The 26,550-nt window shown below is 43.9% G+C and overlaps 1 protein-coding gene across 8 annotated transcripts in view; it reads left to right on the top strand.

Moving 5' to 3' along the window:
* The window catches only part of GRIA3 (glutamate ionotropic receptor AMPA type subunit 3), a 276,246-nt gene that overhangs the window by 3,331 nt on the left and 246,365 nt on the right, over positions 1 to 26,550 (top strand). The gene's annotated exons all lie outside the window — the stretch shown is intronic.

The raw sequence follows: 26,550 nt of genomic DNA, 5'->3' as shown, positions 1-26,550 counted from the left end.
AGCAAAAGGGGAGGGGGACAGCTTGCAGCAGAAAACCTGAGTATCAGAAGGGAGGAATTTCATCAGCCCCAAAGCCATTTCTGAAATACCTAGTTGTGCTCTGTGATTGTTCCTCTGGAAAGGGGACATTTTGAGAAGTAAAACCATGGGAACCCAAATGATCAATAGCCTGTTGGACACAGGTTTTTCTTGAATGGATTGTTTTATGAGAAAGACCGGTAATTCTTCATCTAAGCTTATTTTACTAAAAGTTTTCACAACAATGAGGCTAATGATGGCATAAATATGTTTTGCTGTTTTGGCTGGTGTAGTTTGGCATTTGGGGTTTAATTTTGTTTCAAGGGAGAAATGATATTTATGTTTCATTGGGTGAAACTTTGAATATAACTTCCTTCAAATTCTTCCGTGGCAAAGGATATGTGACTTTCAATAACCGTTGAAAGGGTCACCAAGGGCACAGGCTCCTTGGATTTGAAGACTTAGGTCAAGGGGATGGGGGTGAAGTACTTCGCAAGAAATGTGACACTTAGCAGGTTTAAGAAAATTTTAGCTGAAGGTACAGATCCTTATATGAACATGTTCAGAGATACTCTGTATTTGACATTCATTGGCTTTCCGACATTGACAAAAATAGGAACTTATTAATTCCAGCTAAGTGTGAAAGTTACAAAATGTCTGTCTATACTTTGCATCTTATTTCAGTAATCCCAGCCTGTCGCTACAGCACTTACAACACACATCTGACTCTTAATCCTGCAGCACTGTGATCTTGTCAAGAGGCTGAATCTCAAATGCAGCTTCCTAAGTATCAATTAGAACAGATTTAAAACCAAATACATAAAACTAGCAGGATTTGTTAATAATAATGAATAATATTTATTTCACCTCACTTTAGTGTCTTTCTACCGATGGGGACTGGGATAAGAGTGCCAGTTGACTTCTTAGGAATGATTGATTTACAAGGTCTTTGGTCCTGTTTCTCTATGGTCAAATAAGATTGACACCCATCTGCCAAGGGCTCTCAGAACCCTACCAAGTAGCACTAAGGAAATGATCCTTGCCGTGTGAAAAGCTCAGGTTTGAAAACAATTGAGGCAATAAGTCATTCATATCGGTGTTGAGTTGCCTTAATGTCTTAACCTCCCAGGGCAATAAAGGAACAACAATGAGAAAGGAAAAGAAATTGATCAGCCCCCACACCCCGAATTCATGGCACTTCTGTTTAAAAGCTTACAAAGCTAGGTTATGGCTGGGGGCTTGAAAGTGTAAGATAATGGGTGTGGCTCGCTGGGCAACATGAAAGACAAAACAACAAAGTGACCTTGCTCTTAGTTATGCCAAATGCACATATATGCACACAAAGACACACATGGTAGAAATATCCAGAAACCAGTGATGTGTACCCAGCTGCCTGTTGCACTCTCAGACTTTACAGCTCAGAAGACAGAGGAGGAAAGCTATCATCTTTGGTCCCCGAAACAGTTCCTCTCTGAATGTCACAATCATTGAATGGGGGCCAGATCTCAAAGCTGTCTCCGGGCAGCTGCTGCCTAGAAGCTTAGTATGAGAAAGATGACTGGTCCAACCACAGTCTGATAGTCTCAGAATGCAGAAAACAAGTGTTTCAAGGGGCCATGGAAGCCCTGGAGGTGTATCTCATCCTCCTCCCCCCCCCCACACCCCACCTTAATGGTTCTTTTTCTCAGAGAAGTAGAGATCATATATCTCAGATGCTGGCGTAACAAAATACTAGTTCAGGACTGAAGCCTGGCAGGTGACCCCAGGTTCCATTCTTCCAACTGATTGCACTGTTGTGCAGAGAAGAAACCCTTGGATCCTCTGTCCTGCCCCTTCCTGGAGACCTAGGGAGAACTGGAGAAAATCCCTGATGAGTCCAAATCTGGTCACCCACCTCTCCTATCTGGTTCAGTATGGAACAGGATGGCAAAAATTAAAGAAACTTTTCCCTGTCTAATGAATTTAGAATTCCTAGTTTTTCAGCCTATCCTAGCCCTAGAATCGATTTCTTCCCAGAATATTCCTTACATCGCAATCCAGGGCCCAGGTATGCAGGTAAACAAACTCGGAAGAATAAACAAAGGCTAACGTTTTCTGTGTGGGTACCTTCTCTCCGCTGGCTCTCCCTCCACATTCCTCCCCCAAAGTATTTAGAAGGTTTCCTTGCAATGAATCCCAGGCAGCACTTATTTAAAGACTCTTCTTCACCAGCAACCTTTTCTTTTCTTTCTTTTCCTTTTTTTTTCACCACCCCCAAGAGGTTTACTTGAGACAGACTCCAACTTCGTTCTGTGTCTTAAGAGGCCAATAAAAGCCTCTTTGGCTTTGAAAGGTGGTTCATTTGGGATCTCAGTTCAGAGGTAAATTGTAGTTTATTGAAGAGACTCATCTGATTTGGAGCACATGTTCCTATTTCATAGGAATTAATTGAGCTTGCTGTCTTACTTTTCAGTTTAACTAGATGACCCCAGTAAGGAGGACGGCGTGACTATTATGGTTTCAGAATATATGCGTTCACACACACAATCAGTGTGTGTAAAAAGAGATGTACACACGTTTTAAGTTACGTGTCTGTTGTTTAAAAACCAAATCTTATTGTCCTCAGGCTTTGGGGGAGGTGGAAACACCAAGGGAGGGCCAGGTCTCATTTGCGTGGCTTTGCTGCCCTGGTTCCTGAGAGCCACCTCCGATTCCCTTGAAGTCCCCTCCTGTGTCTTGCTGCTGTGCACTTGTAGTGCACTCCACACTACATCGCCCCAGCCTCTGCAGTGTCAGCTCATTAGCACACAGATCTCATATTCCCTCTCCGCACTGTCATTGCAAAAATTGCTGTTGTACACCTTTACAGCCAACAAATGTGCCCGTGGATTACGCACTGTTTGCAAGAAGCAAGGAAAAGGCAAATGTAACCTTAAAGGTTATTCACCACGGAATTGTGCTCTAAACGCGTTAGCTTAAATAAAAATCTGTTGATGGAGGCGCAATAGTGATGGTGGGACTTAGGAGTGCAGGCTCTAATGGAGCCCCAAGCAAAATCCCTTTGGCTGCCTAAATCTAACTCATCAGCTGCACATTTTTATTCCATTAATTTTTTTCCCGGAGCCCCGTGAAATATACCTGCTGAGAAGCATGCTCTTTTTATAAGTATGCGCATTTTGCTACCAAGTGTACTTAGCTGAGACAGGTTTCCATCTCTTTGCCCACGGAGTCACAATCTAATTATCTAATTATTCTAATTGCCAGGATCCATTTAACTGTTTAGGTCCATTTGGGAAGGAGATGTCTCCCCTGATCTGATTCTCTGCTCTTTGGTGGGCTTTGTTTTGTTTTTGTGTTGGTCTTTGCCATGTAGTCTTCGGAACCAAGGGGAAGACCTGCAGCATCACTGCTCCTGCCCTCCAACAGATCTTCGTTATCTTGGTCAGCATAACCAAGCTGCCCCTCTGGCCAGCTGGCTGAGCCCACTGAAGCACGAAGAGGTTGCCTCCGTGGTGCCAGTCAAAGACTTAAGTGACCTTCTCACAAGGTTTATTATGGGTTTTTGAAATCTATTTTTTATGTGGAGAGGAGGCAGGAAGGTGATGCTGTTCATTTGGGCCATAAAAATAGATGGCAATCAGCAGGCTGTAAAGGTGAGCTTCCAGCGAAGTGTACTGCCTCCCCTAGAAGGCAGCTTCCTGTTGCTCTCCTAAGTGGGGGCGGGGGCTGGCTGGCCTGGAAGGGTTTGAGGGGGAAGGCACAAAGAAAACTATTGTTCTCTCTCTGCGCTGACAGCCAAGTGAGCCACAGGGTTTTTCTTCCTCTCCGCAATTTTAACTTTTTTTCCCTGAAATGAAATGAGTTTCCCACCTTCCCCACTTCGACCCCTACCCGAGGTTTCTGTGATTCAGCGTTTTTCCTCCCTCCTCCCCAAGATGGAATGAGAAGAGTGGGGGCTGCTTGAGAGCTTTATCCTCTGGTTTCGGGCTCCCGGTTGGATTTATTTTGAAATGTCATTATTATGGGTAGTCAGAGGTGATTGGCTGGTTTCATTGTAACGGGCTGGAAAATAAATAAAGCTCCGGAGGCGGTGTTGTCAGTCTCCTTTGTGGAGAGGAGATTTGTCATTTTTATACAGAGGGTTAAGGGATTAAAAGACAGCACGGATTTCCAGAGAGGGCCAGAATTTTAGAAGAGAGAATTCCTAACTTTGGGGGAGTGAACATGCTTATTCAGATGATTTCGCTTTGAACGTCCTAGATTGAGACTGCAAACAGATTGGGAGGACCTTTCACAAAACTTTCTACCTTCTCTGCGGGCCAGGAATATTATCTGCATACTTTACCTGGCCCATTAAACATTTGACTGTGTTCCTTTGGCTTTGATACTTTGGATCTAATTAGATAAAATGTCCACAGGAGGGTGCAATTAAAACCCAAGGTGGGGGCGATGGGTGTTCTTCAGCAGGAGTGTGGGTGTTGTGCAGACGCAAAAGGAACTCCCTCCCTGCTCAGGAAATGTCTGGGCTCCAGACGTAGAGCCACAAATAGCCTCAGCCTGTGTGTGGGCTGAGCCTTGAGCTAGGGCAGCTGCCCCCCAAAAGGGGTCAGTCCTTGGCAAAAGGTGAACACGGGCAGAATTTGTCCTCTTTCACACTTCTACTTCTCTTGACATAATTTCCCCCTCCTGCTCTGCCGGCCCAGCCCAGGCCTGCCCTTTTGCTGGTCTCTGAGTGGCCCCTGACTCTGGTATCCCAGCCAAAGTAAACTTACCTAGGCACTGGTCTCCATTCTGGACTTTTCTGCTCCTTCTCTGTCAGAACATCCCTGTTCTTGACCCATCTTCTTGAGGGCCCGCACTCTACTTTAGGGGTGACAGCATTTTACCTAATACACGAACCTAGCTGAAAGTGGCTGGTAAAGGCTTGGTATACCTAATGGGAATATTTGCTTTAAAACCGAAGACCATGAGAACCCTAATGCCTCAATTTTAAGGAAAGAAAGTTACTCAAATGAGCATGTTTCTGGACATGATGCACAGAGTGGCTGTTCACTCTACCAAAACCAAAGAGCAGCTGGCCCTGGTCATGGAAGACCTCTGCAGCCAGAGTAAAAAAAGCTACCTGCACATGGTAGGTTTGGTGTGAGCATGCCCAAGGCACAGGGCACGTGCAGCTTCACCGTGTTGAACTTGGACTTGGTGGTGATTTGGGGATTAGCCACAGTTCACAGGGATTCATTTTATGAAGGAGGTGAATATGTACAACTTTTTTCCCCCATGTCAACCATACTCAAGTAAATGTTCTTAAAAAGTGCAAACTTTTCATATGTACCACCAAAAGGGAAAAAAAAGAGGCTGTTGTCGAATCTGAAGGTGTTTCCATGGGCACCAGCATGGGATGGAGGTCATGGGAGAGGAGGAAGGTGGTGAGGAAGCTGAAAAGTCTTGTAGGAAAGTTTCCTTTCCCTGAGATGGCATGTAGAATGCAGTGACTGCAAGGCAGCACTCTCCCCTCACAGACACTAAACGGTAGCTCTGGAGGGATAAGGAGAGGAAAGAGCTGGTAATGCCCCTTCACCCTATGGCACACGGTTCAGTCTAGAACAGCACCTCTCAACCTTTTATATGCACACCAATCACCTGGGAATCTTGTTAAAATGATGTTCCAGATTCAGTAGGTCTGCGGTAGCATCCAAGAATTTGCATTTCTAGCAAATTCCACGGTGATAGCAAACTCTGAGGTGATGCCAATGCTGCCAGTACTCAAATCACTTTGAGTAAAGAATCCAGAGCAGGGAGACTGTGATTACCAAAGACAAAGGCTCTCCCAGACAAGCTCTTAACAGCTATCTATATCTCTCTGCCTTCCAAAGAAGGTTCTGTGAGAGACACGTTTGGCTCATTCTGACTCCAGGATGTCCCTATCACATTCCCAGCAACCCTGTGTCTGGTTCAGCCATGTCTGTAGGTGGCATGATTAGATGTCTGATGAGAGTTTCTCCTTAAGGTTGCTTTTTGTAGGGATTTGGAAAAGACTGGAAGGCAGGCTGAGAGAGGAGGTGGCTCATGAGCCAGGATGACAGAGTCTTGGCTTCTTGCCACACCCCAAAATGTCCCTTTTAGAAACAACCTGCCCGAGAGAGTTAAGGTTGGCATGCGGTTGCAACTGTCTTTCCACTTTGCTTCTCTGGGTCAAGGCATGCCAGAAGGAGGCATGTAGCATCTGCTCCTCAGCTGTCTGACTTCCCTTAAATGGGGTGAGAATCAAGAAATACAACACAACTCAAATTCTGTCTGGTTCCCTAACAACCTGAAAAATCAACTCCATTTTCAAGGCTGGTGCCAAGAACACATTGTGAGGTAGGGCGGGAGGAGAGGGAAGAAATGTCACTCTGGAACATATCTGAGCTGAGGACTTCGCCAGAGAAGTCATTAGAAGCTTACCCAGTGTCATTCGAGAACTGCCAAATGGCACCCATTACCCTAAATATTGCCCCTACGGCAATCTACCATTAGTCTGAAGTTCCACAAATTTATTTATTTGTATTACCGCACTTCAAGGCCTGTGCTCAAATGCAAGCATACTATCTGAAAGTGAATGAGTTAAGTCATTAGCAGCCATTAAGATTTCAACCAGAATTCTATGACCAAGTTACCACCTATTACCTTGCAGAATCCTTAGAGGTTTTCCAAGACAGGTAAGTGCCCCCAAACAAGGCACCTTCCCCAGAAAGTGAATGGTGGGCAATCCGGGGCACTGGGAGACTCTTGAAGATGAGGAGGGGTTCCTCAAATACACTTCACCTATTTGGCAGCATTTGACTTTCTCCAAGGATAAATTCTGGGAGTTTCTTCTCTAAGATTTTAGTTGTCTTTGACCCTTCAAGTCACACCCTTTTGATAGTGGGGGGGGGTATATAATCTCTTCCATGCATGGTTGTTTGCTGCAACAGATGATCTCAGCCTCTAGATTCCCCGCAATTACTGTGGGATATTTTCGGAAGTAAAACCAGTTTGTGATGAGGGATGGTGAGGATTTTTTAAACCTTTTTAAAAATGTTGCAATCAAAACTAGTTCCCTTTCAATTATCCATGATTGGCTGATCTACCTTACCAATTACTCATTGCGACATGGGCCTCATTCTTGCAGCTGCCCAGAAAGGGATCAGGCTACCAGCAACGAATGAGACAGCAAGGGATCAGGACCCAGCCTGCGCCGGAGTAATTGTGTGGATGTGGGTGTGGGACTCTGTGTGGGTGAACACCTTTACACATTTAAGGTAGAAAGGCTGCCAATACCTACAGTCAGCCAAAACCTGTTACAGAGTCTGAGATATTCTTATATTCCATTGTTATCTCCAAAGCTACTTGTTGGTTAGTTTTAAATAGTATTTCTTGAATTGGACCACTTGCATCAGAATCACCAGAGATGTTTGTTAAACATATGATTTCCTAGGTCACATTACAGATGTTTTAAATCAGAAAATATATGGATAGGCCTTTCTTTTTTAAACAAGCTCTATGATGATTGATTCTATGATGGATGATTCTAATGCGCACTCACTTTGGGAATCACTAGTTTAGTTAGCCCTGGTACTGCAAACAGAGATCTATGGATTCAGATTGAACATTTGTTGAGCACCCACTAAGTGCCAGGCATTGCACCAGGCACTTTCACATATGTCACTTCTGTAAGCAAGCAGGGTGCTTTTGGCCCATGAGAGCATTAGTGAGTGGCTCTCAGGTCGGAAATCCAAGACTTAAGAGAACTAAGACTAGCCTCAAGTCAGTCTTTGAGGTAAACAAAGCAAAACTGCTTTTTGCAATGGTAAGTAGAGACAAGGTGATGATTTTTTTTGACAATACTTCTATTCTTTGCTTGTTAACTAATGATTGGTCCTTAGCCATGCCATAAACTAGATGTAATGGCAAATGCCAACCCATTTGTCAAAAAACAGATGTACTGCAGTCACTTTATATGGTATTCGTTGTGCCATCCTTGCTACCAGAAAGGCTGAAATAATATTAACTATGATTCATTGAACCCATACTATGTGGAAGACATGGCACTAAATCTTCAACATGCCTTATCTCATGGAATCATCTCAATGTTGCTAGAAAAGAATTACTCTCATCTTCATTTTATAAAAGAGGAATCGGAGGTGGTTCAAAATATAAAGCAACTAGCTCAAGGTCATACAGCTGGCTAATTAGTGAGGCCAGGATTCTGGCTGGGATATTCCTGCCTCTAGAGCCTGAACTCAATTTCAACTGGGGTTGAAATCTCAAGTGATTACAGGCTCAGATGGATCACATAAATTGGGCCAGGTGTGGAGTGGTGGGACTTGTGGCCATCTGGAGAGTCCATGCCCCTCACCTGAAGACAGTCAAGTCCATTTTTTGAAAAACCACTGTGGGACAAACAAAGCATCTGCAACAGGACTTGGGGCAAGTGTGAGTCTCTGCCCTCTGCACTGCACTATCCCCCCTTCCTCTAGCAGCTAAGTTGCTAGTTGAGGGGAGGTCTATTAACTCGTAGTTAAAAGTGCTGAGAAAATCAGAAAATCTCTTCTGCACCAAAGAACTATTTGACCCTCTCTTCTTAGTGGGCCATCAGCATACCTTAATATGGCAGAACTTTCTTGCCTTCGTACACATACTTGTGGTCCTGGGTGCATACATTGAATATCCAGTGGCCTTTCATGACTGACTAACCTTGACCAGCCTTCCTCCCAGCAGTGCTGAGGCGTATAGCAAGAGCAGAATGCTGGCACGGGGTCATTAATGACAAGTGCTCAGCGGGTCAGAAGAGGCACTATTAGGGGGCACTGTAGGGGAAACTGCTCAGATTCTGTCTGGTAAATGCAAATCCCAGGCCCACAAAGCAGAGGCCACCGGCTCAAGTGCGGCTCTACTGACGTTCACCCCAGGGTGGGAGCTGCCCATACACCCCAAGACAGAGGCTTACTAACTTTAGAGTGAGGTCCAAAGCACAGACGCATAGTTAGTTGTGTGGAGCTGTATAAATTGACCTAAGGCAATTTGGTCATTCAAATCATTAGGTATATTTTGTTGAATATCAGTACTCGCCATGGTTAGAGTGTGGGCTTAAGTCTTCTCCCCATAACCTCACTATCCGATTTAAAAGTAAGCTTCGGACAAAATTCTGTTTCTCATTAAAATAATAGCAAGTAGACATAAAAATAATTGGTCAGCCTGTTCTGTAGGTTCAGCCAAGTCCAGCTGTCTTTCCTTTCAGGTGCTCCTAGAGCATGAAGGTTCACTTGGGGCAGAGAAAGAATATTCTAGTGGCCGGTTGCAGGTAACCAGGAATCTTCATTAGTGGCTGCCCACAGGACTATTTACAAATTAAGCCTAGGGTGCCATTGCCAAGGGATAACACTATAGAGTTTATTAGATCCTTATATCTTCTTTCTGCTAGTTTGGGAACACCTGTACCATATTTCTAGCGAATCAACATATATTGAACACCACTGAGGTCACCGATGAGAACTTTAATGTTAATTTTAAAAGCATCCGGTGTTCATTAGAGAGAAAGATACCCAAAGTGCTGGTAGGACCACTTCTTGTTTGGAATTTTTCGATGCTAGATAATCACTCCTGCACTGTGTATTTCTCAGTAAGGGTAACTGACCCCCCCCCCCGCCCCGCCCTTCTATGCCAGGGTGTAGATTCTAACTAAATAAACCACATCTGTGGCTCACCATTTATGTTGAAGTCTTACAAAGTAAATTACAGAAAATATAACATTTGAGATACCATATTCCTTATGGCCTTGGAGCGCAGTATAAACTGTAGGGGGATTAGGGGCATAGAGAAATGAACAATGGAGCAGGATTGGGAGATCTATCTGGACAACCTCTGGCAAGTCACTCTGTTCTCTGGTTGAAGCTTTTATCTTTGGTAAAATGGGAAGGTTCTTCTGGATGATCTCTAAAGAGGCTTCCATTTTGGACATGTTATCATTCCCTCTTGTCCCTACCACCTCCTCTTCTAGTCTCACTTCGTTTCTGAGGAAAGACCATTCAAAATGAAGCCCCCCATGTTCTTCATCTACATCTAGAAACTTCCCTTTATATGGATCTATTCTCTGGCTTTAGGAGACTGTGACAAAACTATTAAATCCTTAAAACCAATGGACAGTGCTTCTAGCCAGTTGTGGCTTATCCTTGCTCACATCTCACCTCTTCCACTTACTAGCTGTGAGAGCTTGGGGCAAGTTTACTTCACTTCATTGTACCTCAGATTTCCCAGTTATAAAGTGGGGATAGTAATAGTCTGCACCTCATAGGGTTGTGGAGAGTTTCAAAATGAGACAATTTGCAAATCCACATAAAGCACTTAGAATAGTGCCTGGCACATATTGGATATTATTATTATCAACATAATCATTAGTTTAAAATCCTTTGAGCTTTTTGTCCTAAAAACAGAAACCTCATTTCATTTGAAAAGTAAAATCTCTTGTCGCTTTAGAGACCAGATTTCTTTCCTGAACAGCTGCCCTCTAAGCCTTTCTGGAGCTCTCAGCTCTTCCCCGAACCCAGGATTATTTTTCCTGCCAAAAAAACCATCACAGCACTCTTTCAGATCACCAGCCTACCACCATGACCTTCTACATCCCTCACCCACGCATCCAAATTTGCCCATCCAGTTTGCCTCTTGGGGATAATAGCTACTCAGATATACTCTGTGGTCAAAGAACTCAGAGATGCAGTTTTCTGCATAATCTAAGGACTATGGGTTCAAGGGAAGACCTAGAGTCTTCTTACCCAAATAAATGGTCTTCTTCATCCCTATTCCGTCTATTTCCTAGCACAAAAATGAATCATCCTTTCTGTTCTTTTGTGACAAGACATTATGCAAACACAACACAAGTAGTCCCCCTGACTTCCCAAAGGCAGGAGGCATCCACAAGTCTCTCTGAGGGTTGATCCAGAAGAAAACACTTGGGCCAAGCTCCCAGGGGACTGGCTCTTCACCAAGGCCCTAGAGCCTCTCTTAGACATGGGGCTGCCCACATAAGTTATGGAAGGAAAAGTAGCAAGGAACTGCTCCAGGCCTTCCAGGAAGCCCCTTCATTTCCTTGGGCACCATTGGCCCATCAGGGAGTGTGATTTCTCCATAAGTCCCAGAGACAAGAGCCCAGGGGACTGATGAGACAGGCACTCCGTACTGCCCTTTCTTTTCTAGAACAGGCAGTGCCCTGGCACACATACATTGCATTCATCTTCCCCTAGTCCTTCCTGCTGCCTGGTGACACTAAGCATTCGCTAATCCTTTTAGTCTAATCCTTTTAGTCTCTTGCCATCCAGATGATGACAGCTCCACAGAGACCCACTTCTGGCACATCTCTGAGTCCAGTCCACCCTTTGAGTAAATACCACAGCCTCTTCCAAGAGTTCAGCCCACTTTGTGCAAGGACACTCATGGTGTCCTTCAACCTCCTGGCTCCTGTCTCTCCCAACTCTTCCTGTCCCCATCCTGCCCTCTGCTGCCTGTAGAACTTGAGACTGTGAGGATTAGACCTGCAGCTGCCAAGCTCTTTGTATGCTCACTGCTGGCCCTTGGGTCCCATACCTAACTCTCTGGAATCAGGGGCTGCTGTTTCTCTTACTTAGTTTGGGAGCCACTGGAGGACAAAGGATGACTCTAAATTGGACTGCCTGCATTTGAATCTTGGCTTTGTCTCTTACTACTCATGTGACCTGGGGCAAGTGACTGAACCTCTCTGAGCCTTCAGTTTCTCACCTGCGAGACAAAGATGAATATAGTAGTAACTGATTTATAAAGCGGTTGTGAAGATTGACTCAGATCATCCATGTAAAATATGTAACATGATGCTGAGCATATAGTAAGTGTTCAATAAATGGTAGCTGTTATTAACATGGAGTACTGTGGCCATTGGTAAGTGGAAGAGAGGAATAGAATTGGTCAAAACCAAACTGGAAGAGATTCTTTTCACCTCTAGCCATCCCTAAAGCCCTCCAAACTAGTGTGTACCCTCTGTGGGTCTGTAGCTGAAACCAGGCCAGATGGGGTCACCTTGGAGTAGTCACAGTGCTGCCTCAGGCATAAGGGATTTGCTTTGGGGCAAAGCAAAGGAGAAAGAATTGACTTGATGACCCCAAAAGCCAGCACATACACACCACTAAGTTCAATCATGCCTTTGTTGAGTGGAATTGTCTAGAAGGACATGCTCCTTTCTAATTTTTTTTTTAAATCTGAACTAGATATGCTTGGAGGAAAGTAGCATGGATAGTAATACGATAACCTTGGCACTTGCTGGCTTGAAGGAAAGAACAACCTTTCATCAAATGTAAAATCTATTTTCACGTGTTGAGAGTGGGAGAGTGGAAAAGTGGATCCTGGAATCTCCACTTAGACAAGGAAGAATGTGGTGCCAGTTGAGCTCTCCCAGCTGTGATTTTTCCAAGTTCTTTTAATTAAAGGTGATGTGTGGATGGAAGTTGAGAGCATATCAGTTTGAGTGTATGGATTTTCTTCTTTTGATGTTGCTTGCCTAAGTCAGACCAAAAATAGCAAAGGAAGGAGATATGGAAAAGGTTAAAAGAAAAATTTTGCTAATGTGATTTTCCAGCATATCAGCCTCCATTCTCCCCAGAGCAAAGGTTAACTAGCTAATTCCACAAGCACAGACTCACTAGAAAGGATCCTGCTGAGGACCACAGGGCCATGCAGTCCTTTTCCTACCCTCTATTCCTTTGTATTCTGGGGCTGATCTGCCAGCATGGTGTCTCCAGCAGGCCCAAACCTGGGTGATGACCAAAAGCAGTTTTTTTCCTTCCTACCCCAGGGTGCCCTTGCCCTGCCTGCATCACCTCTTCTTCTCATTTCCTATCTGAGCCAACTGCTATGCAGCCTCAAGGGATCAGTGATCTTTTGTCCCTCTCAGATGAGAAAACTGAGGAACAGAGAGGCTAGGTGACTTTCTCAGGGTCACACAGCCAATGGATGGCTGAGCTCACAGTGCAGGTCTTCTAACTCTTGGCACTTCTCTACACTGTCTTCCCAACATAATCCCTTTTGTTTTAACTTTGACTGCTATTCCATGATTCTATATATGAAAATAATGACAGCCTTGTATTTTTTAAGTAGATGACAGAAAGGAAGAATGAATTCACAGTGAGTGAATTAGAAATGCAGTAAAGCATGAGTTTCGGGGGCCACACATAATGGTATCTTCTATTTAGTGCCTCCGATGTTAACCTGTCATTTTACCACCCTCTGATTTATAGTCACAAATGAGCAAAACAAAGTCTTGAAGGCCTGTTATAGATCACAGACTGTTGGAGATAGAGCAAGTACTTCTAGTCCAGCTACCTCATTTTGTGGATAAGAATAATGAGGCCAAGGAAGGAGAAGAGATTTGCCAAAGTTGATGCATGCAGCTCCCTAGTGGCAGAAGCAAGATGAGGGTCTAGACGGTTGGATTCCCAGAGTGGGGTCTTTTCCACCACGTTTTATTTTTTTAAAATTTTATTTATTTATTCATGAGAGACACACAGAGAGAGGCAGAGACACAGGCAGAGGCAGAGGGAGAAGCAGGCTCCATGCAGGGAGCCCGACGTGGGACTCGATCCCGGGTCTCCAGGATCACGCCCTGGGCTGAAGGCAGATGCTTAACTGCTGAGCCACCCAGGCGTCCCTCCACCACGTTTTAAAACCTTAATCAAGGGCACCTGGGTGACTTAGTGGGTGGGCATCTGCCTTTGGCTCAGATCGTGATCCTGGGGTCCTGGGATGGAGTCTTGCATCAGGCTCCCCACAGGGAGCCTGCTTCTCCCTCTGCCTATGTCTCTGCCTCTCTCTCTGTCTCTCATGAATAAATAAATAAAATCTTTAAAAAATAATAAAAAAAAAAAACCTTCACCAGCAGAGTGTTGTACTACAGCAACACCACATGTTTTATTACATTCCCATTTGCTGCTTATCTTTCTTTTTTCTCTAATTGTTTTATGTATGTAAGTCATATCACCCCAACTAGATTTTTAAAGCATAGGTTATTTTGTTACAGTTATAGAAATTAAAATGGAAAATTAATTCATACTCATTGTAAAAAAAAACACTTCAAAAATATAGATAAGAAAAATCATCCAACTAAAGTAGAAAATCACCCCAAACCTGGGTTTTATCATATGTAGAGATTTGTATCCTGCCTTTTTACTTTGTGTTATATAGGGAGCGTTCTTCCAGAGTCAGTCTTTAAATGTTCTCTAAAAATTTGTTTATTTAATGTTTATAAATTATTATGTCACATACTGTCACTTTTTGGCGTATATATGCCATGACTTTATATAACCATTACCCAATTTTATGCATTTAGCCAGATTCCCAATTCACCGAGGTTTATAATACGCATTGGCCTCCTGTAATATCTCCATATACCTCCTAGCACAGGTCTGAACACCCAGCAAATACTTAATAAGTACTTGCTGACTGATAAGTTGCCTTGGCCTTTCTGTAGTCATCATTATTCCTCCCCTGGATAGGGCAGCCAAAGCCAGAGCTTGACCTTCCAGCCTCTTTTAAGGTACATGTTAAATAGCTCAAGACAGGTTGTATAGCAGTGGTGGTTGTGCTTAGAAGTCAGACTGTCTGGCCCAAGTCATAGACCCATCACTTCCTGGTGGGATAGCCATAGATGAGGCACTTCACCACCACCCCCAGGCCTCAGTTTTTCTGTCTGATAAATGGAGAAAATAGTAGCACCCACCTCATAAGGTGGTGGTAAAAACTGAACAAGAACATATGAAGAAAGTACTTGGTATATAGTGGGCACTCAATAAATGTTAGTCACAATTACAAGTATTATATGCATGAAATGAGTACAGCACCAGACTTTGAACCAGAAAGCCCTGGTTCCTGTTCCTTCTCTGCTCTTATTGTAGCCCTATGGCCTTGTGGAAGTCACTTAACTTGTCTAGGTCATAGTTTCTTCATCTACAAAACAGGAATACTAATCCTGTGCACCTTATAGGGATTTTATGAAGATCAAATGAGAGAATGAATGTGAAATTATTTTTGAAAACCATGAAGTATGATTGCAAAGTACGTCAAGTCAGAGGTCAGGTATGATTGTTGTCCATAGGACTGGAGATGCCGAAGGTACAGGAGAGACTGGGAGGAATATACTGAGCCTAGAAAAAGGTTTCCAGAACTAAACCCCTGCTATTGGACACACAGACTGTTATAGACAGATGGGACCTTATAGATCCTGTAAGCCTGACATTGGAATGTTATGTGGAAGCAAAGGGTTGCAGAGCAGAGACAGCTTGAGATCACAGAGCCAGTAGCAAAACCGAGACTAGAACTCAGGCCCCTGATTTCCTGAGCAGAGTCCCAAAGCCATCCGTGCAGCTCTGTATTTATCGGCCTTTCTCTCAAAGGGGATGAGGAAAAGATGTAGTTATTTGTGGAATCCATGTAGGTAGGAACTGATTAATTGGAGTTTGGTTGTGAGGACAAGCTGCATCTAGCAGAGCTCTGCTATATTTTTAAATGCCAACCTCATTCCAGGGAAAGGAGAGTAAAGGGGCAGGAAAGTGATGTGGAGGTGGAGGGGCGAGGAGTGAGACCCCTCTCAGGTGGGGTGAGTGTGTCCTCATACTTGGCCGATTCCTAGGGGACTTCTGTGGTTCCCAGCAATGACCACTGCAGCAGATGGCCTCTCTTTGATTGTTAATATTTATCTTTGCAGTTGGTCCTCAGTTGTGTGTTTTTGGAGAACTTGGTAAAGCAGATGAAATTGCCAGTTGCTTGCAAATACAATTGCCAATTGTTTGAATGAAGTAAACTGATTACAGCCAGAGGACCATTCATTTTGCCCTGGCACGCAGACAGCCAATGTCAAGCAAGAGCTGCATCCCTGATGGCAGCCCAGGTATCACCGCATCCCCTGAATTATATCCCTCCAGGTACTCAGTAAATATATGTGTTGGATACTTTCATCTTTACGCTATTTTAGCTGAGATGAGAGCACATAAACACTTCCATCTGACAACCTTTTCAAGTTCAACACCACAGAAGGTTATTTTAAAAAGAAACAAGAAAGGGGTTTTTCAATAGCAGACTCTAAAGGTGACTAAAAACGCTATCCAACAAGGCGGCCCGTTAAGAAATGTAGTGTGAAATGTGTCAATAGGATGAACCCAAAAGAGGTCTCACTATTCTTAGCTCCAGACTTGGGGCTGCCTTCCCCAGATGCCACTGTGGCCAGGACAGAGTCCATCAAGGTTCACCCTCTGCCCTAATCCTGAAGCACCCCCCTTCCTCCCTTCAGCTGAGGATACCCTGTTGCCAGAGGCAACTGACTGTCACCTTGTGCTCGGCATGGCTTCTGCGGAGAGGGACTCCCTGCCTTGGCTGGGAGGCACTGAGGGAGGGGAGGAGGAAGCAGTTAGAAAGTTCTTTGTCATGCTACAGAGATCACTGGGTGCTGTGCTTGAAATAGGGCAGCGAGAGTGAGCCGAAATCAGGCCTCTGGCATCTGCAGTAAGTGGCCATGGTCTGAAATCAGCAAGATGTATGAAAAGGTGAAATGACCTTGGTCCACCAAGCCCTGTTACTGTAGAACGAGGGGCTCCCCCTGGAAACTGTAAAAGAACCAATTTTGGGCAAGTCAAAGGCAGGCCTGCTTTAGAGAGTGGGAAGTAAACATACGGAACCCTTCACCCAGAGCTGATGCCAGCTGAGAATGTAAATACCATTGGAGGAGTTTTGGTCCATTCATGCTGTCTGGGGACATCTTTAATCTCTGAGCTCAAAATCAGTGAGGACAACTAGGACCTCTGACAGCCTCACTGGATAAGTCTTGTCCATGAATTTAGGATTGTGATCTCATGTTCCAGTTAAGCTAGGGAAAAGGGGGGGGCTATTTAAGGGTGACTGCTTCTGCCTGAGTTGCTGAAGTCTCTGGTTTGTTCAGAGTTCAATTCTTGCACACATAGAAGGGAGGCAATACATCACAGAAGATACAACCTTGCCCCTGCCCTGCCACTACTAACCAGCCACAGGATTGCCCCTCTCCAGACCTCCCCTTTTCCCATGTGTAAAACATGGGCATGAGATTAGGTGACCCCAAAGGTCCTTTCTAGCTTCAAATCGGTTTAACTTAAACATCACTGAGTTCCCTTGGAGAGTTTGGGGGTGCTTTGTACCTTTCCTTGCCCTCCCTTGCTCAGCAGCTTGGGCCTTTCAGTATGCTCAAAGGGTGCCCCAGACCCGGCCAAGATGTCTCACTCAAGACCCACTTCCACAGCAGGATTTCTATTTCATGGCCTGTTCCCCTATTCTCCCAAGCCCCCAGCTGCCCAGTAAGGAGGTAGAACTGGTTCTATATAGAAGGCTGGTTTTGTTCAGTGCAGGTTGCACAAGTTTGGGCTCTAAGTATTAGAGGCAGCATAGTGTGGGCTTGAAAAGGTTGCATTGACCTGGGTTAGAACACAAATCTGCCACCTGTAGCTGTGTGACCTTCAGCAAGTTGCCTAAACCCTCTGTGTTTCCGTTTCTTTATATGAAATGACAGTCACAAATCTGCCTTCCTTCTAGAGTGACTCTGAAGATTGATTGGGAGACTTCACATCAAACGTGCAACATAATGCCTGGCACACCGTAAATGCTACCACCAGTGGGCATACTTCTCTACTCTTCACTAGAGTGGAGCTACAAATCAAAACCACTAAGCCAATCAATATTGAGCTGATAATCAAGCTGGTAACTTTGAAGTGGTGGAAGTCATTCAGCTTCTCAGCACCCCCTCCCTCCCATTGTGGTCCCAATTATAGCATATTCACAATTCAGTAGGGGCATTCTGGAAACTACACAGGCCCACAAGCAAGTTATTTCTGGTGGCATTTGGGTTACTTGGATGGATGCTACTTTCACTCCCCTGTGGAGCCCGCTCTGCCTATGGGGATCCTGTAGGGAGGTTGACAGAGAGGTAACTCCCTCACGTGGCTCATCCACGCAGAGTGCTGACCAGTATGTCCCCTTCCTGTTCAAGGGGTGAAGTTAAACCATGAGGTGAGAACAATGCCACTACAGTTACCCCTATCTCCTCCCTTGTCGGGTTCTCACTGAGTAGCACCATGGCCCTGGGGGGGTGTGCCGCTGGAAGGTGGCAGGTTGAGCCCAAACGTGCTTTCGGGATCGATGCCATGCCATTTGGAGATAAAATAACAAGACAAAGCAGAGATGGAATGGCATCCAGGTTGATGAAATTGCAAGAAAGGTTAATAAAGGATCATTACTCCGTGAGCCCCATGTTCTGCACCGTGGATGTGTGCTGGGGGGCTGAGGGGAGCGATGGGAATGGAGAGCAGGGAGACACAGCTTCTCTCAATGCAACCTCTGCTGACCAGAGTGTGTGCTTTGACTTGGGGACCCCATAGCTCATCTTACACAGGTTACCTAAAGATAGTTTCTCTTCCTCGGCTTTTCTGAGTGAGAAGCCCTCCATCTTTGGAGGAAAGACCCCAGGAATTAACTGGCATACATGCATGAACATAAACATGCCTTCAGAGTTTAATGGACCAAGGAAAGAAGGAAGGAGAGATTATTCCTGAAGGTATGTACCAGGTCCAGCGTGAAGGAGGGTGAGAGAGATGGTGACCAGCACTGACTGGTGGCACTTTACTGGGAGCATGCATGGATGAAGGTTGGTGTAATGCCCACTTTGCAGTGAGGGAGGCAAAGCGATATTCATTTCATAGCTAGTGAAACTGAGGCCCTGAGAAGGCAATGTGTCGTTCCCAGTAAGTGGCAGGGGTACGACCCAAAACTGCCTTCTAATCCTGAGCTCTTAGCATTCACCATGCTGTCTCCATGTAACTAGCACTGGAAAGGAAGAAGTGGTTTCACGTAAGCTAATTTTCCAGATAATTGAAGCACGCATCTCTCAGCAGTGCAAGCGCTATTTTTATTTTAGCCATTTTTGAAGAAAAACTTTCTACAATGCATCCCACACCTCCATGCCTTATTATGCAGAAGATACAGATTACTGTGCTTTTAATCTTCTATTTTCATAGCCTTCTATCTCTTCTCTCACTGTGAGGCTGACAACATTCAATACTTCCTAGGTTACTGAAGATAGCATATTAGAGATGGGGTGCTCCCAGAAGCAGGCATACTGAAATGTGACAGTTGACAGCGAGGAAACAGTGTGCAGAATCGGCAACTACAAAGGTACAGCAGTCCAGGGCTATTTAGTGCGGGGACAAAGAGGCCGGAGAGGCCAAATAGCCTCACAGACAACATAGCCATCCCTGGGACTGGAGTTCCCGATAAAGACCCAGAATTCTCCAACAGAAAATTGAATTGTGTGGATTTAATTGCAGTGGTCTACCATGGGGAAGGAATGAGGTCCTTCCCAGCTGGGAGGAGTATTTTTTTTTTCACTGATATTGTTTAGAATTGCTTGTCCACAGTGGTAATAAGAGACAGACTCTTAGACCATTTATTACTGTCTTTAAATCCTATACATACAATGCACCCTCTTCTTGTGGGCACCCCAGGCAGATCGCTTTCACCCCTGCCTCTGGGTGCTAGTGCTCTATTGTGTTCCAAAAGGCGGGGCGGGGGGTGGGGGAGCAGTCATCTTAGAAAGATTTCCATCTCCAATGGCTCAAGAGTGCATGTGTCGAAAGGGGCAAATCTTCACTGATCTGGAAAACATATCCCATGTGATAAAAAATAAAATAAAATCCCTTCGAGCAAACCCACCACCACGGAGTGCCATCCTTATTGGCTTGCTGCCATTACTCGGATCTTTTCAGGTTCCAATCCGAATGGGCTCTGCTCTGCCTTCTCCATCTTTGTCTCCTCTGACCCGGCAAAGTTTCCCATCTTTCATCCTGTCACTTAGCTAATGGTGTGTGTCCCTCTTGCATACATTCCAGAGTCACTGGCTCCTCTCGCTCGCGGAGTCGTCAGTGAGATGCTCGGCAGATGGCTCACTGGCTGCCGTTCTCGTCCCCTCACTGCAGCAATCTGTTGTTCTAAATCAAAATGTTAATGAAAAATAAAAGAACACAGTGCCAATGTCTGTCTGATTTAAATTAATATAGAGTCATACCTTTTGAGGCAGGTTTTATTGGCATGAGGTTCTCTGTACAGGCTACCCATACACATTGTATTTTCTCTCTTTCTCTCTGATTAAAATTAAGCGCTTTCATTTATCTGAGCCTCTCTTGATACCCCCAACCTGTTCTTTTTAATAATAACAAAAGCCTAACAAACAGCTGATTTCAGTGTTCCAGGGAACGGCATCTTACCTGGCGGAACATAATTTTGAGGGATATTATATGTGATGTCTAATTATAAACATGCTTTGATTAGATGCTGTTTTCAATACTGGAATGACATGTTTACTAAATGCTTCGAGTGCAGCTCCAAGTTAGGCATGTAGTTATTGAAATCTCTTTCAATCCATTTGTTTTAAAACTGCTGGCAAGATCATCGCTAATTTGCTACTTTAGTTACAAGGGCCCTTCACTTCCCCTGCACTCAGCACAGTATTCATTTCTGCTGCAGCAACAGGACCACTCCCCTCTCTGGAGAAAATGTGTGTGTCTGCAAGACAAATTTTCAACTGGAGCTTAGAGCAGAAGGGATCACTATGATGTTAACATACCGGATTGGGGGGAAATGACCTCAGTATTTTAATTTGCCCCAAATGCCAGAAGCCAAAAGAACAGAGGTTTCAAACAACTGTGGAGGAACACACCTTTGTTTGTTCTCCCTATAACTACTTTGTAGATGCTGCCAGGGACAGTGTTGGGAATAAAAAGAGTGCACACAGTGCTTCCAATGTACCAGGCATCCTCCTAGATGATTGACACATATTTACTCTTTCAACCATCAGAATAGTCCCCGGACTTAGGTCTATTTCGCAGATGAGAAAGCTGAGGTATAGAGAGGTCAAGTAACTTGCCCAAAGGCTACACAATTAGTAAGTGACAGTGTTGAAGGTGAGGACAGTTAGCCTGGCTGGGGAGCCTTTGCTTTTAACCCCAATTCTATGCTAGACTGCACTGGAAGAGCCACCCATCCCAAGCTCCTTGGAAATAAGCTATTGTTTCCTTGCAGATCTGTAGGAGGTTTTCTTTGCTCAGATGATTGCACAGGTTAGAATTGGGCTTTGTCTTCAGCAGGGCTGGCTCCTTGCTAAGTGCACGGACTACCTGCATGTGTCACTGCCTTTACCACTAAATGGAATCAGGCAAATCCAGCTGAGGCAGCAGGCAGGCAGGAGAAAAGCCTGGACTTTCAGGTGGGAGGTGGGGTGCTAGTCATTAGATCAGTCACCTCAGTGCTGTGCACCAGTCCACCCAACAGTGAGGACAAGAGAAGGCCAAAAAAGAGGTGAGGGCCCCGGAGCCCCCATCGGCACCAGTTGAACAGGTGTGGACTGTGCTGGGACACACCCTGGGGTCACCCTGCTTCGGGCTCAGCACTTCCCTCTACCTATAGGCAGAGCCACCACACAAACTAAACACCATTGAAGTTCAGCCTTTCTCCTGCTGCTCAGAGCCAGTTCAATTGGAAAGGCAAACAGTAAGAGCTGGTTCTCTGTAATTAAATATATGCATCCCAAGCCTAGGGATTTACTGGGGTATCAAGTTGTTCAAAAGAAAAAGTCCCTAGTGGGAAGGGATTGAATGAAGAGGGAGATGTTTCCCTTGCTAAACCTCACTTTGGTGGTTATATTTTTCTGGCCTTACCAGCAACTAAATGAAAATATGAGTTTGGAAAAGGATATTACCAGACAGTGGGGTATGTTAAACAGGACTCTGGGCTGGGAGCCAGGAGTCCTGGGTTCCAGCTCCAGCTCGGTCTCTAACAGACCATGACCTCTCTGGGTCTTGATTAGCCCCTTTCCTAAAATGAAAGGGTTGGAGTGAATAGGCTCTGAGGGTTTTTCCAACGTTAAATCCTGCCTGATTTTAGCCTCCCTACCACCACCACTTTTAATGAAAGATGATTCTCCCTAGAGCAACAAGGATACTCAGAGGATGATTTGACCAAATGAAGCAAAGATTTGAGCTATTTTGGGGTGTTTCTGAGCAACAAACTCAGACCACTGGAGTCAGATAGTAGATTTCTTTTTGGTCTGGTCTCTCCCAGTTGATATCGCTAGATAATCGCTCACCCCTCTGAGTCATCAAATCATAGGCTTATTGAATCTCTGGGATGGAAAGGACCTTAAAGGTCATCTTTTCCCATCTCCCTCCAGGGCTGGGCTTCCCTTTGTCCAAACATAGCCAGTCTAAGCATGGGATTAGTGCCAGCTTTATATATAAGCAGAAGAGGTGCTGATTACTTGGCTAGAAGTCACAGGTGCTGGGATGGGTCCTCTGACTCTCAACCCTAAATAGCTCTTCTTTCTGCTCACTGATTCCAGAAGCCCCTTTGACAGAAGGCCTAGACTTTCATTCTACACTGAAAATATATAACATATATATATGTATATATATGTATATATATGTAATATATAACATCCCTTTGGAAGAGGTGGCACTGTCTAAATTCATATCATGATGCACATAGCAGATCCTATCATGAAAGCAGATTTTAATAGGAAAGCAAGCTCAAAGATACAGAATTCTTGAAAAGAGTGAAACAGGCTTCGGTGACAGGCAAAAATTATATAGTATGGGAATGGAGGGGAGGGTGAAGCACCTCTAATGGGACCTTTATTTATTTGTTTAAGACTTATTTATTTATGAGAGAGAGAGACAGAGAGAGAGAATGAGAGAAGCAGGCTCACTCAGGGAACCCGATGTGGGATTTGATCCCAGGACTCCAGGATCAGGCCCTGGGCCGAAGGCAGGCAATAAACCACTGAGCCACCCAGGGATCCCCTAATGGGACCTTTAATAGAATGTATGGCAACTTGGAGTCGGACTCGGGTTTCTATCTCACCTCTGTCACTTAACTGCTCTGTATTGCCATGTCAAAGTCTCTTAACCTGAGTCTCAGTTTTCCAGAACTGTAATATGGGCATAGTAATAATGTCTACTGCACAGGGATGGTGTTGAGAATTAACTGCAATAATCACGCAATGCCATAATGGCAGCATACTTGATTTCAATATGCTTTCAGCCCTAGATCCACGGTGTTGCCCTAGATTGATGGCCATGGATGTGTCTGTGCTTGGTTTTGCCTCTGCTGCACTCATGTATGAATGATGCTGATACACATGCCTGCAGCCACCAGTAATACTTTCAAATTGCCTTAACCATCCATGGAGCTAGCTGAATATCTGACTCAAGCACCAGCCAGAATATCAACTAATAAGCAACTGAAATGCCAACCTAGACCCTGATCAAGATTTACAACCACAAAAAGACCAGTTCTATGTTCATAATTTGAGAGGAACCATGTTTGCAAGCCTGTCCAACTTAACCCAGCTAATAGGAATTCAGAGTGGTTTCCCTAATTAATTAGCTCCAATTAGGAGTAGACATACCCAGTGGCTTTCTTGAAAAAAATGTCCCCAACATATATTTCAACCTTACTATGGGAGAAGAGAGTTACCAAATTGAAATGTTACAGTTTTAGCATGAGTTTTAGGTTTAGGGAAAGTTACTGAGCCCATATGCTTGTCAAAGATAATGAGAGGACAGTTGGGACCAGCAAGGCTCTGTCACTTAAATTCTTGCTTGTGCCCTTCCTTCTGCACCATTATTAGTCTGAACGTGGTTGGACTCGAGGTTGGGTCTTGCTGTGTTCTTTGCTTTGGGAGGCAGTGCTGGTTTGGAGGGGCTAATCAACTCTACAGTTTATTATTTTCCTATCATAGAAACATGGTAAGTTTGGGACTCAGGGCTCATTTTCTACCTTTTTGAAACAATGCTCAAAGTGCCACATAAAAATAACATCACTCTCTCACCCTGCCATGTTCTTAGCCATCTTCCTCCTTTTGCTTTCTCAATTCTTCTCATCTGAACTGCTTGATTTTCTGTCCCACGATCTGCTTCTATTCTCACTGATCTGCCAGTATTTCTCTTTTGAATTCACCAGTGATCTCCTTCTTGCCAAATCCAAGGACAATTTATCAGTTGTCCATCCTCAACCTCTTTTTGATGACACACCAGTTTTATCCGCTCTTAAAGTTCTCTCTTTCCTTAGCTTCTATGACACTGCACTTTCTGGATTTTTCTCTGATTTTTACGTATTCCCTTTGTGGCATCAGGAGAGTTAACCTCTCTCTTCTGGGCTTGAGTTTCTTCATCAGTAAAATGAAGGGTTTAAACAGGGTGATATTTGAAGTTTCTTCCATGTTTAACATTCTATTCTCTCAGAGTCAACGACATACACCTGAGATCTTTTATTTGGCTTCGACATGTTGTAATGTTTTTAATATTAAAGGTTTTGTAGCCACTCCTATCTATTTTAGGGTTCCAGTAATTGATATGCATGTACAAACTTCATAAAGCTGGGCCTTTGCTGATTGATATATATTTAATCTATGTTTGCTTTCCGTCTTTATCTGAGAATACATATGTTTGACATGCTTAGATACTACCCTGTGCCTTTCTTGAAAATAGATACAAGGTACATTCTAGAGCAATATCCTGTTGCTTATGCTTAATATTAGACTTTCAAAAATGTATATGGGCCAGATATCATTCACCTTGTTCCATTTAATTTGGATATTTAGAAAATTAAACAACTTTTTAAGCCAAGCGAAGGCATTATGATCAACCATAAGAATTCCTCAATATCATCAACAAAGAGCTACAAATAATACATAAAGATTTAATACTGAATTCGTACTTTACACAGAAATAGACTGTGGGGTGTATTAAACCCTGTGAGTCTCCATATAACATCACTTGAAGACATTCAAGAGAGCCTAATATTACAACACAATTTCTACTGATATTTTTTCCTTCACACACACCTCAGGTGCTATACAAGACACCTTGAAGAGAGTTGCCTGAGACCCCAGGGCAAAAGATTGACAATCCATCCCTTAAAAGCCATCTCCTCAAAGCCTTTGGGTGAGAACTTTCCCCTTCCCAGGGCGACTGGGTGGCTCAGTCAGTTATGCGTCTGACTCTTGATTTCTGCTTAGGTCATGATCTCAGGGTCGTGAGATCGAGCCCCTGAGTTGGGCTCATGTTGGGGTGGAGTCTGCTTGAGAGTCTCTTTCTCCCTCTCCTCCTGCCCTTCCCTGACCTGCTCACTTGTATATGGATGCATGCACGCTCCCTTTTTCCAAATAAACAAACAAACAAACAAACAAAAAGAAGTTTCCCTTTTCCTAATGAAAAGGAAGGGATGCAATATCTGCATCCAAGAGGCACACAATAAATAGATGTTTTTGGTAAGAAGGTCGAAAGAAGGAAACTATGAGTGTACAAGGTAGAAAACACTGGTCTCTGCTGAGGAAGCCAGTCGAGAGTGAGGATAAGGATCCTTAAGCTGCTCCCAAAGTAAGCCACATTAAAAAAAAAGTCAGCTGAGGTTTTGCATTATATTTTTGCTTATCACCAAAGAATATCTGAATTTGAAAGACCTTGCACACAAAGGAGTTCTCTTGATCCATGGAACATAAACATGTCAGTGTCTTATCAAGGCATGATAGACTATTATCCCTCCTTTAACAAGAGAAATTCAGTGACTTGCCCAAAGTTCTTAACAGTCAGTGGCTGAGTTAGCAGGGCCCCAAATCTCTGTCAAAAATTTAAAAACTGTTCATTTATGTACAATAGGTCAACAGCTGGCTACCACTCTTCTCCCTTCTTCTCTCCCACCCTCCTCTTATCTCTGTCACACACACACACACACACACACCACATACCACTTTAGTGTTCAGAAATCTGCTTAATTGGCTGATTTTTTATTGTATCATATTGTTTTGTTATCAAGTGTTGTCAGGGACGGGAACACTCAAATTGATAGACTTGGGTATTCAAGTTACTAGAGAACCATTAAACCCTCCATGTAAGGTTTACCTATTTTTAAGAGTTAGAAGAAAATAAAATTTACTCATGACTAACAGTACACTGCACATAAAGTTATCTTTCATTGATGATTCAGCACTGTTCTGGAAGGACTTTATGTAGTTAAGTGAAAGATGGTACCATTTTTGGAATGACAAGACCGTGAAAGTCTGTTCTAGGTAACACAACTGATTCTAAGTCTGTGGGGAAAGAAACAACCCAGATTATTTTTAAAGTGAGTAAACATCACCAGAATTGTTATATAAAAAGCAAAAAAAAAAAAAAAAAATCCTACCTTGAGATTGCAAACTACCCAGTCTTCCGTCTATTTTCAAATGAGAAATCCCAATGCTCTGCTCTTACAAGAAATAATGTGATATCTCATTTTGAAACTCAGAATGTTTACTTCTCTAGAAACATCTTTATCTTTTGGGCCTTGAAGATATTACCCTGAGAGGTCATTGTCACTGTGTTGCATTGTCATAATTTCAGGCTTAAATACATTCAACAAAATGCCAATTTATTTGTCAAGAGCTCCAGGTGGTATGGTGCCAGTGACAAA

Source organism: Canis lupus, chromosome X (genome assembly GCF_048164855.1).
Source record: "Canis lupus baileyi chromosome X, mCanLup2.hap1, whole genome shotgun sequence".
In the NCBI taxonomy this organism is placed as follows: domain Eukaryota; kingdom Metazoa; phylum Chordata; class Mammalia; order Carnivora; family Canidae; genus Canis; species Canis lupus.
This window is presented reverse-complemented; position numbering and strand designations above follow the sequence as displayed.